At 42.6% G+C, this 14,213-nt stretch overlaps 1 protein-coding gene across 1 annotated transcript in view; it reads right to left on the minus strand.

The window, feature by feature from the left end:
• Positions 1-13,488, minus strand: part of DLGAP4 (DLG associated protein 4) — a 225,201-nt gene extending 211,713 nt beyond the window's left edge. Inside the window, exon 1 of the mRNA XM_088480581.1 lies at positions 13,339-13,488. The gene's annotated coding sequence lies outside the window, so the exon portion shown is untranslated. The remainder of the gene's footprint in view (positions 1-13,338) is intronic.
• Between the last annotated feature and the right edge of the window lie 725 nt (positions 13,489-14,213).

Below are 14,213 nucleotides of genomic sequence, written 5' to 3' on the forward strand. Positions count from 1 at the left end.
CCCCTTGGTGTCTAACCCTAACCCTTCCCCCTAGGGGCGCCTAACCCTAACGCACCCAAAACCTAACCCTAACCCCAATTTGCTACCTAAACCTAACCCGCCTCCCCGTGCCTGAGATGTCCCCAAACTAGTTCGGGCAGGCGTCCTTCTGGATTCCGGCGTCGGGATTAAGATAGGAGTCGGTATTTCAACGTCCCGTGTCAGGCTTCCCCCATCGGGATTGAGACCGGCAGCATCCCGGCCACCGGTCTCATGACTACATCCCCTGTTATGTCAGTCTTCTGTATAGAATTCTATATACAGTATGTACGTATGGTAGTAGCACACTACCGGTGTACGGGTTGGGTCCCGACAGGGTTAAAATCAGACAACGGCCGGTAAGTACCCTAAACCTAACACTCCCCGCACCCTAAAAATAATCTCCCCCTAGTGCCTATGCCAAACCCTCCCGTCTAGTGCCTAACCCTAACCCTCCCCCTAGTGCGTAAGCCTATTCCTCCACCCAGCTCCATTACTTGCCTTTGGGATGCCAGCGGTCAGGATGCCGGTGCTAGGATTCTGACTGTTGTTGGGATTCCAGTGCCAGCATTCTGAGCACCGTTATCCCGATAGCCAGGATTTTAACCGCATCCCACACATACGTACGCGGGCCGATGAATGATGCAGTATATGGGGTTGAGGAGAGGGGAGGAGAGGCGCAGGGCAGGGCAGGGGTCATAAGTTCTAATGAAGGGTTATGAGATAAATCATCACCCTTCACATCAGTGCTGGTGCAGCTGTCTCTGATGGCCGCAGTGAATGCTGGGAGGAAGGAGGAGAGACGGTTGGAGCCGCAGTGAGGAGCCACACCACCAGAGCCAGTGAGAACAAGCCAAGCAGCTTCCTCAGCTCTCATGTTAAACACCTTTGTACCCACTGGGCGTCCCAGTCTCCCAGAATCCAGGTGCCGGGCATGATGACATCACGCCACGTGGCGTCATCGTGCCTGGCATTCTGGGAGAGAAAGGATGGAGGAGCAGTAGCAGCAAGGAGGAGGAACCCGAATTAGGCAAGTGACATCTCCCCTGGCAAACGGCTCCCTCTCCCCTGGTAAACGCCCCCCAACGCTCTATTTTCTATTATCTATTTTATTTTTGTAGCCTTGGCCACGAAAAAGGAAACTTTCCCAACGAAATTTTTGCCCTCAGCTCTGCAAAGGCTATAATCGACCCTAGTATGATGTAACATGAGCCATGCTTGTCCACTCACGGATGGAGCAGAGGCCCCTGGCTAGTACCAGGAAAGTTGGCGGCCCTCTCACATCCTACCACTTATTAAAAAAAAGTGGGTGGAGTGTGAAGAAACTATTTTCTATGAAGTTGCGGTTCTTTTCCAAGCGACATATTGCCAGGAATTGCTGCAAAACATTGATCCAGTAGTGTAATAAAAAAAAATCACTGCCCAAAACTTGTAATAGCAATGTGAAATGCGAATATCCCAATTTTGTTGAAATGGAAGATGCTGGGGTACATGTACTAAGCAACAATAGTGATTGGCTGTGTAGTCCTTATAAGGATTTGGTATCAAGGTTATTCTGTCAGCTGGATCTTTACAGCCGTGAACCTTAACCAGAGAAAGTATTTCCCAAGCTTCTTTCTAAGATGTACAAAATATTTCTGATGAACTATGCATATACTTTACATTTGTTTTGCTGGACATTGTGTGGGTCTTCAATATGATGGCTATATTTAGCTGGGGAAGGGGGGGATTGGAGGTGCACAAACAACATATACAGCCTAAAAAACAGTGGGGCTGGAATTGTCACAATTGAGGGAAAATACCTTATAAGTAAGAATGATTAACCAGATGTATGTCAGTACTATGGACTGTGGCAGAAGTTAAGCAATGCCATCAGGAGAGTGTGGTGACTGCAGAACAGAAATGTCCTTCAAGTGATCAGAGGTAGGTGTCACTACCACTGTCTTTGTGATGACCTGTGGACCGATGATGTCACCAGGGAGATGACTTTTTGCAGTGGTATAGCGTCTGCTTAAAAATCAAAGAGCAGTTGGAAGAACGTGCCTCATCATCATCCAAGGATATAGGTTAATTTTCTCACTTAATTTATGGATAAATCATTTTTTTTCTTGAAGTACTTCTGGTTTGACTTATGGCATCATGATGTAACAAATATTCCTTTTATTCTTCTGAAGTCCTCAGCTCTGAATGTCATTTCCTCTTACCTTGCAATGAGTTACAATGATTGAAGACCAATATGCTGGCTTCTCCATAACTCAGGAGCATGCATTTGGTAAGCACAAGCAATGGTACAACTGCTGCATCAATGGAAACTTAGGCCTGACGACTGCAATCACTAATTGTATATATAGATATTAAGGTTCATTTATGAACCACAAAATATACCAGCAGGCACAGGTAGGTCTTTGGAAATTCGCCCCAAAAAGCTCTCTTGATCATTTGCAGGCCTAGCAGGAAAGAATAAAAATACAAAGTCACGCCTGCTATCTCCCTCTTCATATAAAGAAACTTTAACATTTTCCCCCCTAAAATACTGTTTGGTTCAACCAGGAGCAGTTTAAGAATGTAGGGGGGGCATGTGCAGGCTCCATGCGGGCACCCTACTCTCTGCGGCACAGTAGACTCTGGCAGAGCCTACTGTGCAGGCACAGGTCTCCAGGAACATGGTGCCCACGCCATGTTCTCAGTGACTTCTCTACTGTGCATTCACAAATCTCTGTGTATATGGCCACTGTGCTATTTTTCCGCTGATTTCTGCTGCTGCAGAACCGACGCAGGACTCTGGAAATGATAAGTATAATTATATGGATGCATCCATTATAGAAATGCCAATGGGTTCAGTCACATCATCAAAATGAGGGGACATATGGACTTTTGGATGATTGATGATCTCTAAGGCCCACTTAGAGATCAAACTATGGAATGCCCATTTAACTACACATTTTTAACACCTAAACCTAATCTAAGTCTTGGACCATAAACAAAACCTCTTTTCTGCTGATGAGTCTAAATTTGTGAAAATGCATGCATGCATGCAAAAGTAGTGTATTTATGCATATATGCAGAGTCGTTCAATTTTCGAGATGCCTATGCCTCTGCATCGGCAGGATATGTGTCTAGCTTACATCAAGTCGTCATCATCATCAGTGTGTAATTGTATCTGCCTTTTGACATGTGCAAAAGAAATGCCTTATAACAACACATATGCACATAACTGAAGGCCTACGTACATGTGGGTGTGGCCTCATGGGCTGCCATCACAAATTGTGGGTCAGATAGCTCCATGTATAAGGTCTCTGACTGCCATGTGAGAAATGATGGGTTTGAGTCCCGGGTATGACAGTATTTTGAAATGTGTGTTAAATAAAAGAGGATATGACTGAAGGGGTTTGTTAGGTGTCCTGTGCCATGGCACATGTTGAACCACGGCCCTGCACCCACCAAAAAGTGTAGGTAAACCATATTGCAATATCTCCTATGACATATCTGCAAATAAATAATTTTAAATGTCCCTAGCTACTGCTTTCATATATAATAATGTATATTGTATTAAGATGATGGCCACATTTTTGTAAGCCCCTCTGTTGACGTTTTCTACCATGTTAGCCACTGATAGAGGCAACAGCCAAAAACAGTACTCCATGCAGTCACTTTTTTTATTGCTAGATTATTAACTATTGTCCCTACCGTATTCCTTAGTATTATGGCTCTCTGTGCATGACATTTGTTTCACCAACATAAATCCACATTGATGCTTCCATTTTTAATGCTCCATCTTTTAAACCCAATGTTTTGGCATATTAATTAGATTGTAAATTTACGAAAGGGGGATTTATACTGTGCGGGATGTAGTCGGCTGCTGGTCACAATCCCGACAGCGGAATGCCGGCTAGGGATTAATGACAGACGTCATAACCCTGGCGCCGGAACTCTTAGGAAGACATCTCGAACGAAGGTATTCCGGGGCACCCTTAGCATTAGCCACATGGGGAGGGTTAGGATTATGGAGTCTAGTAGGGTTAAGTTTGGTTGGGGAGATTAGGGTTACGCACCCTTAGGGGGAGGGTTAGGCACCCGCAGGGAGAGGTTAGGGCTAGGCAACCCCCCCGGTAGGGTTAGGTTTAGGAGGGGTGAGGGTTAGGCACCCCCGGGGGTAGGTTAGGGTTAGGTACCACTAAGGGAGGGTTAGGGGGGGGACACGGGAAGTTAGGGTACTTACCTGTCTCTGTCGGGATCTTGATCCTGTTGGGCATCCGCTGTCAGGATTTGAACCAGCGGCTAAACAGCCACCGGCATTTCAATCCCATTCCATACTGTGCCAGTTGTTGAGACAAAAACAAAAAAGTCAAACATCAAAATAAATATCCCCTCGGGTCAGTAGCTGTAACTTGTACTTGGGCAATGATGAAAAACTGGCACAAAGGAGAACGTAAATACATACAAAAAATAACAAAAAAGTTTAATGCTTACATAAAACCTTCAAAGCAGCATTACATTTAAAGCATCTTTTCATGACAAAATTGTTATCCCCTTATATAGAGATACTGTATATGCTTTAACAATGTTTTACTTGTAATGTGATTTAGAATATGATAAGTGTTGGCTTGTCTTGCTAGAATGCTAAAAGTAATGTTGCTACTATGCTCTAACCTAATAATGGCCCTACTTTATATGTACTCTAGTGAGAATCACATTGAAAATTGTGATTTATTTTCTCATCAAAACATATCTGACTAATAGACAATGATCTCAAAAATATTGAGATATATATATATGTCTGATGCCATTCGCAGTTACAAGAAAAAATATGATACACAACAAATCCAACACCCCGGGCAGGGTGCTTATTCTTTAAAAATAACCCAGTTAATATCTGCTGACATATCGATTTTTTTCTCATCTTTCCTGGATAATACCAAAGAATTAAAGCAAATCAGTGCTACCAGTTACTGCTTACTGGCCCCAATTTGTGAAATGAAACATGCATAATTTAAAATGATTTTCAGCACCACGGACAGCTCATATGTTGACAAGGCTGCTGGGGAAGTCTTAAGCTACTGTAGGTGTGAAATACTACTTCAGGAGTTGTCTCATTGTTATTACTTATTATGTACCCGGAAATCTGAGGGAGGTGAACCAGACCAAACATTTGAGATAAATACAGGAGAGGTATTTTTACAGTTGCCCACTCTCCTTCCCCCACATTGCTAGGACAGAAAGATCATCCAGAAATAACTCCTTAAACTCTCTGAGTCTTCCTTGGCAATCAAAAGGTTAAAGGTTTATAAGCATCAAGTTATTTTAAAAATATAGATGACTGCTAATTTATCACCAAGGAACCATAATATTAGGTTGTAATAGTGAAATTATTAATGCTACTAACACTGTAATCAAAATTATACTTGATACATATGTATGCTTAATTATAATTTTAAAAGTGTTGATGTTATTTATTTTGTATCGGTACAATTTTTAAATACTGTACAGTCTAAATTTTAATGGTTTATGACTGGAATAATTGTTTCCTGGTGGAACTGCAGTTATAGTTTATTCTATATTGTTTTCAATAGCTTATTGTTTTTTACTGTGCGGCAAAACAATATGTATCTGCATTATCTATAAATGGCTGATAGTGTTGCCTATATATCAGGTAGCCTGAGTCTGGTTAATTTAGTGAATGGTGCAAGAGATATCACAAATAAATGAGAAAGTGAAGTCTAGCTGTTTTCTAGAGATCTTGTAGAAATACTGAGACTACACTTCTAGCAATTCCAAGTCATAAAGAGTAAATTAATATTTGCAATTAGTTAGAGATGAGCGAGTCGGTTTTGGCTCGGTTACGTTTAGATCTGAATACCGAATCTTATTTGTATCCAGGTGTCACGTGTTTTGGATAGCCAATAAGATAAATCTGAATTTGCGAAGAACCGAGTAGAACCGAACCTTTCATCTCTACAATTAGTGCAAGAATTTATTTTATATGTAAAAATATATCATTTAAAATAATTTTCCATGATAATATTATTTTGTCAGAAGCCAGTTAAACTACCAGTATATTTTTGGATTGCAGGAGTAAACCAAAGCACCCCGAGGAAACCCACACAAAATTCTTAACAAGCTACTTTCATGTGTGAAGTTTGTATGTTCAATACAAACTTCACACAAGAAGTGGCCATTTAAAAATACTCTATTCCAGTCTTTCCCAAACTGGGTACCGTGGAACACTAGGGTGCCGCTGGTACTTGCAGGGCTGCCACGAGTTGGTGGTCCAGGACCAAATCAAATTATTTATTGTCAAAGTGATAGGCAAAACCAGTGCTGGTGGCTGCCAATTATAAAATATATGGACAAGCAGAAGCACAGCCCTGTGCACCAGCACATAACAGAAGCTACAGATGACAGGGAAGCACAATTTACTTTATTTAATAATGTTTGCTGAATTTCTAAATAAGAAACTTTTTATTCTTGGGGTGCCATGAAATAAGTTCTTATACTCTAGGGGACCGTGATTTGGGAACCACTGCTCTATTTCTATGCCTTCTATGAATTTTTAAAACCCATTGTTCTTTCCTTGTGAGCACAGAACTTATTGCACATAGGGCACATGTAATGGGGTGCTGTTTTTATAAAAGAATTTCAGTACGGATTAATAAATGCAGCTCAGGTTATTGCAGTGGGAAAATAAGTAGGAAGAATGAGAGCAGGCCACTGCATACTGGTCAATATGGATCATATTAGAAAGTAAGCAAACATACATTATCTTAATACATGTGTGTTTTTAGGGACTTTGCTAATACAGGTGTCCCACTTACTTAAATACAGTTGAACGCACAGTTCCCCATCAGTGTTCCCCTGCTGCAAGCACTGCACTTCTAGATCAGTAAGGCTGTAGATCACACATACACTGTCATTCTCTTTTTTAAACTAATAGCATCCACAATGTGCAATACATCATATGACCCCTCCTGACACATTTACCAGGAGGACCATATCTATTCGCGCTCTTCCTTCTTATTTTTCAATTGCAGTAAACTGTAGTTAATATCAATTTATCAATGAATACATTCACATGGGTTATTGCAACTGTAAAACCATTAGGGAGAAGAGATGAGGGACTTGTCACATAATATCCCTGGGGAAAGATAAGGTGTATATATACAGTACAACAGTCAGCTTACACAGTATATGGACATCCAGAGAAATACCCAGAATGCATTGCGACTTGCACCCAGCATGCTTCGTACAAACATAGATTATACACCCTGGTGATACCGTGCAGAGTACAAGGCACTATGCAGGTAACCAAGCACTGACTGAACTGCTTTAAATATGCGTTTTTTTATTTTGTTTTTTTCATGACCAGGTGAGATTGTATGGTATAATACACCACATTCTCATCCCATCTATGTTATCTCTGTCCTAATAGAGATTTCCATGCTCTTTATTTGTAAAAGTAGATATTTCTTCATTAGGTTATGTCTCACATAATTTACAGCCAATCCCTCTACAGTCTCCTGAGTCATGGTCTTTAACCCATTGAGAACTATACAGTGGTAAATGCTTACTTTTCTTTATAAGGGTTAAATTGTCTTATCCTGGGCATTTTGCATGAAAATGGTTTTCTAGATTGTCTGAAGCATCTGAGAATCCACATGACCTTGTAATGTCCTTGCCATGCTGGTATGTCACTGCATGAATCTGTCTACCCCCAAACCAAGAGGATGAATTGCATTCCTCTAACGCACAGACAGAAATGAACCCTTTAGCACATTCAATGTGCATCCACCATGCACTGTAACATGAAAGGGGTTAAAATGTGAGGCTGTACAGCATTAATAATGTGTGAAATGTAATTGGTCCTCAAATTGTAATGACAGAACCAACAGAAAACTTTGCAGACAGAGGGCCTGATTCAGCAAGGAACGCAAAGGAGAGAACGCACGCTCTTGGCCGATGTTTTTGCTCTGCGCATGCATATGCATTGCACTGCACGTGTGTAAACTAGCCAGTGCAATAGGGTCATAGCACACAGACTACACGCAGTGTGTACGCAGACCCTTCTGGTCAGACGAACGCAGGTGTTATGACACCGTTATAGGGGCGTGCATAATTAAGGCAGTGTGGCGGAATACGCAGCCATGCCGTCAGCTGTATACAGGAAGCGGCCAAATTCCTGCGACAGGTCAGGTCAACCACTATCATGCTAATGGATCTGATGGTTCTCAATGTTACCGATGTTTACGCTATCTTGTGTTCTGATCAGGCTGCGAGTAAAGGGAGATGGGCAGATTAGTATGGGGCTGGGCGTCTGCATCTTTTGCTGCGGTCTCCGTGCGTATGCATTGATTAGCATATTCTCGCAGCGGACGGGAGCGTGTGTCTGCTAGCGTGTGTATCTTACTGAATCAGGCCCAGAGATCCTCTGTGTTAAGATTTGTAAAGATCATTTAGGCTGCATGCATTATATTTATATATTCACACCGTGTAACAGAGTAAATATACACATTTTTATAAGACAATGAAGCCCTTTGACAGTTATTCTATTACTTGCGATTATATAAAATACTATGGTGTAATTACTACAAAATAATAGGCGGCTAAAAAACAAGTAATACATTTATGACTAATACCCCTTTCAGAAATACAACCCTGGAAATATCCTGCTCAGACCCGGGAATTTCTCCTGTGCAAATTCCCGGGTATTTGGTCGAGACCCCCCTTTCACACTACAGTGTCTACCCGGGAAATTCCCAGGTAGACCCCTTTCAGACATAAGCCAGGTTTTTTAGTTTTAAATATTACCTGCCTCTCCTCTGCTCTTCCTAACCTATCCCCTCTCCGGCTGCCGCTGATGATGTCATCATCATGCAGCAAGCAGCCATCCAATCAAAGTGCTGCCTCTATTAAATAGTTAATAAAATAACTCCTATCTATAATATAATAACTCCTATCTATAATATAATAACTCCTATCTACCCTGGTGGTCCAGCGGGAGTGCGGGCGACCCGCTGTGGCTGCAAACCACCAGCGGTCTCCAGCGCCGGTGTGAGGACCCGGCCATGGTCGCTGACTCGTTTGTCAGCGCCACAGCCAACGGTGTGGGGGGTGATGAGCAGCAGCGCAGAGCATCCTATAGGACGCTCTGCACTGCCAACTCATTGTAATGAGCAGTAGCGCAGAGTGCTGTCAACTCATTGTAATGAGCAGCAGCGCAGAGCGTCCTATAGGACGCTCTGCGCTGTCAATGTAAAAGCTGCTTGGTGCTGCCCGGGAGTAGTAAATTCCTGGGTAGCACCATTCAGACAGAAGCAGGGTAATTTCCCGGGACTTAAGTCCCGGGAAAAACCCTGGTCGATTGCAGGGGCGGCTACCCGGGAACATGTTCCCGGGTAGGTACCTTTCAGACAGACTCGGGTACCTGGGAATTTGGCCGAGGCAGGCCAAATTCCCGGGATTCTCGAGATGTCTGAAAGGGGTATAAGGGGCCTATTCATCATCACTTAATTTTTACAAAAGCAGGTGAAAATGCACATTTTCACCTGCAATTGTCAAATTAAGTTATCGGGCCATTCATCATGAAGGTAAAGCAGGAAATACCATAGATATCTCCTACTTACCTTCCTCTCCCGGAATGGCCTGCTGTCCTAATACACTAGTATGGGGACAGAATTCATCAAGTTCCGAAAATACAATATTTTCGGAGCTTGAGTGCGGGAGCATTCGCCATCCTCAAATGGCGAGTGCTCCCGCTACGGCTCCTTCCCCATGGGAAGAAGTCCCGGGTCGCAAAGAGGGATCCTTTTGGATCCCTCCACCTTTGCGTGGCAACATCTGGCAGACATCGGGGCTCATGTGCGCATGCGTGACCTGTAGGTCCGAAAGGAGCAGTAAAAAGATTCACTGCTCCAAAAAGGAGCAGTGAAGCCGCTCACGCGGACAGCTGATTTTCGCATCAGCTGTCACAGCGCTGGAGCAATGATGAATTGCTCTGGAATCCGCGGTGAGTTATAATGTTAATTATCGTGGTCCGAACCCCGATAATTAACATCATGAATCATGAATAGGCCCCTCAAGGTGGTTACACATTCGATGATATTTCGCCTGAAAATACGCTTAATGTGTGCCCACAATGTCGGGCCATGCGCGCTCTCGTTTGGTCGTCAGTGGCATCTCAATCTGACAATGCGACTGACGACCCCATGCAGCGGGATGTGGCTGATGCCGACATATCGGGTGGTCGGCACCAGATCGTGTAATGTGTACTGGCCGCCCGATATGTAGACCCGTCGTCCGTGCGGTCACCCGCCGCATCGCTGGTTACACACATCATTTACGGTTTACCCAGCTTTAGTTTCAGGATACCATGTTCTGTCAAAAAATAAAAGTGAACAGAGAAAAAGGAAAAATATATTGAGACTAGTACCAACAGCAGAGCTCATACTGAAAAATAATACTGGGTAAAGAGAAAGGTTATAGTGGGAGGTATAACGAAACCTACATGGTACAGGAAACCGTCAGATCCCATGGCAGAGGAAAACTACACAAGTTACAGAGAGCTTGTTACAGAACAGAATGACAGCATCATTCACAAAATCAGCCCCCCTTTTCAACCTTGAAAACAGATTACACCAAATAGAATTATCTCTTTATTTTAATATATGAATATAGGTTATATAATATCATCTTATTGTAGTAGTATGCAGCAGCACAGTCAGTGAGGTCTATACATGTCTGCTTTTAATTATACTATGCCTGCTATATTTCTTGCAGCTCAGTATTCAAATATAAATATAGCACACCAAAAATGCACATTAGTCACATTATTTTACATCAACCACAAACCCGGCTGTATAAATGGATGTATCTGAATACTGTATGGGAAGAGTGAAAGGTTGTGCCTGCTAGAGGAAAAGGAGACAGATGCAGGGGTTCTGGATGTGAGGGGAGGGAGGGCAGCAGATGATGGTGAGCAGGATTAACCTGAGGGAACACTAAACAGTACAGTGCAGATTACACAGGAGAGCAGAAAGACCAGAGGAGGAGACAGAGACAGGAGGTAGGAGGTAGGGACTGAAAATGTAGAACTGGGGAGAGTAGAGAAGAGAAATATAGAACTTGGGGGTAGGAAAAAGCAGCGTGGGGGATGGCGTATTTTATATTTATATATGATTTCATCACTGCAAAAAAATATAGAACTTGGGGGTAGGAAAAAGCAACATTAACGGCATGACAGGATCTATGGTTGTAGAGATATGACAATAAGAATTGAAATAAGAGCAGACTAAATGCTGATGTAGAATGAGCTTGGATTGTGCCTGTTAAAATAACAAGCTATAATAATAGACCTGATAACTCGATGAAGAGTTTGAAAGAGCTCAGAGGAGTTATGGGGGCTGCAGGGTTACAGCGAATAGAGAAAATCTTTGCGGTTAATAAGCGCGCAAACGCAGCCTAAGAATATAAAACAGTAAAAAGATCACCCTAGCTAGACAAAGATCATGAAGCAAGACACATTAAAAAGCAAATGACTAACAAAGGAATTCAAGCATGATCTAGGGGATTTGGGCTCCCAGTTGAAGTCAGAATTCATAGAATGAGAAAATGGGGCAGAGAATGCAGAACAGTCCGAAATAGATTTAAAACATAAAGCTGGATTTCAAGTGAGAACATGGAGACATAGAGCGACAATGGAGGTATTTGGGGGACTGAGACACTCTTCATTCATCTTATGTTTATTCCAACAAACTATTAATCCCCAGCATAGATTATTCACTGATAACTCAAACTGTCTCATCTAAATGAATGGTATTAAACAGTGTAAATTAGTGACATAAAACAGCACCTAACGTGGCTGGAGACACTAGCCTAGAAGCTCAGAAACATTGGATCAGGACAAGGGACTAAACAGCTGTGGAGAGGCCCAGAACAAGATTAAACAGCTAGCATAAGAAATGCAATGCAGAATGAATAGTCACAATAACAACAAAGGTAAGGGAAACTAGAGTTGTCAGTGAGGGATAGACTGGAATACATATTAGGGCTGCGAGATAAACACTTCAAGGGATTAGATAGACAGAAATGGAAGACAGCATGAGGGAGAAGCAGATGAGAGCAGTGAAGAGGATGGAACGAGAGATCAGATAGAGAGAAGGAAAACAAGAGCAGAGGGATATGGAGGTACACAATGTAAGACAGCAGGGACAGTAGACGAAACAGTAGGAGCAGTGAAACAACACACAGAGGAAAGAGTCAAAGCGTGTCTGGGGCAGAGGAAAGGAGGCTGCAGTAAACATTATGAAGGGAGCTGAGTTTTAACCCCTGCATCCTGTATCTCCCTAAACACACGCACCCCACCCCCATCCCCATATCTGACACACAAGCAGTGATCAAACTCAAGAGAAACATTTGTACGATGTATGATAACATCATAGGCCTATGAATCAGATTTTTTTCTACTTGGAGTTTGTATTTAGTCCTGATGCACGTATATATCTGTCTAGGGGTGTGGTTAGGTAGCAATGAAGTCAACATGCAGGAAGCCCTGCATGGCATCAGCAGTGACATCACAGGATGTGACAAAAAGAGGTAAATACTGATAGGCATTTTGTTTAGCGGTAAACACAGAGATACATTCACAGAGTAGAATACAGGGAAAGATATAGACTATCTATCTATCTATCTATCTATCTATCTATCTATCTATCTATCTATCTACGTATATTAATACACATACACACATACAATGTGGGTAGACTCAGTACAAATGGGCCCAGACAGACCAAGGCAATGCTACCTTACACCATCACCAATTAGCTCAACCCAGTCTGCATCTCATATTAGGTCTGGGAAGTAAGAAGGTCTGTCCAAGTCAAATACACAAGGAACTCAATATCCGCACAAGAAGCATAGCCCCCTGGGGCTTATGATGGAATAGCACAAACCCACTAAAGGACGCTGGACATCACTGAAACAGACTTGTTTTTATCTGTGCATTGGGTTAAACATACAGCCCCACAAATATGTAACTCTACTGATAAGGGCCATGTAATCCTACAATATATTCCAGGACCTTCACTCTGTATACATTAGTAGCTGTAGCATTGATATGATCCTACACAACATCCTTAATGGAACCATTACTGGCATTTTAAATGTTAACACTACCCCCACCCTGTGGATTATCAACACCCCACTCTTATCACTATGACCAGCATATTTGCTGCATCCTCTGCCAATATGGGAGCTAAGATGCAGTCCCCCATCACCCAAAATGTCAATCTTGCAAAGCTTAAGACCCAGCTCATAAACAGCCTGTCTTACCTGTACTCCAATGTGCAAGATGCAGTACGGCTCCTCTCACTCTATCCAGTCTTCCTTCTTCTAGGTCTTCAGGTGAAAACCGGCAGCATCCCCCCTCAGTCACCACCACAACCTCTTTCTCTCCACCTCTCTTCCCCCTCTCCTCCTTCTACAGCTTTACAAAGGTCTCTCTCTTACTCACTCCCTTCACCTCCTCCAGCCCCCCTGCAATAATCTGTTAGGGTGTCCCCCTTTTTCTCCCCCCACCCTCTATATCCCGCTCTGATGGATGATGGAGAGCATAGATGCTGTGACTGTGGCTGGTGCTGATGCAGGATCTCTCTGCTGCTGCTGATGCTCTGCTGCTCTCCACAGAGAAGAGAGAGAGAGGAGGAGGGAGGAGGAGAAGAGCAGGGCTGGAATCCTGCAGGGATGAGGGATCTAGGACACAGGATCTGGAGCTGTCTGTGTGTACACATAACCACCATGCACGGTCTTCTCATACATGTAGACCATGCAATACTAATACAATACTAAGAGAGTGTGGAGGATGGCGTATTTTATATTTATATATGATTTCATGACTGCAATGAACACATTTTTCTGTATACTGGCAAACTATTACATTCTAGATCAACATAAAACCTAATTGTATATTAGAGAAAGATATGAATGCTTAAATTTGAAAGTGATAAAGAAAAATAAACTGGTACTATTTAGTGGTGTCTAATGTATCTTGGTTAAGGAGCTTTAAAGCAACAAAACATCCTTTCAGCAAATGTCTAAGCATTTATTGCTGTTTATTTCACTGATGAAACAATGGCCTGGTCTGTTCCAAGTATTTGGAAAAAAAAAATAACTTGCCTTTTTTGGATCAAAATTCAATAGGACAGTTC

The sequence above is a fragment of the Taudactylus pleione genome, unplaced genomic scaffold (assembly GCF_031769625.1).
Source record: "Taudactylus pleione unplaced genomic scaffold, aTauple2 ptg000256l, whole genome shotgun sequence".
Taxonomy (NCBI): Eukaryota; Metazoa; Chordata; class Amphibia; order Anura; family Myobatrachidae; genus Taudactylus; species Taudactylus pleione.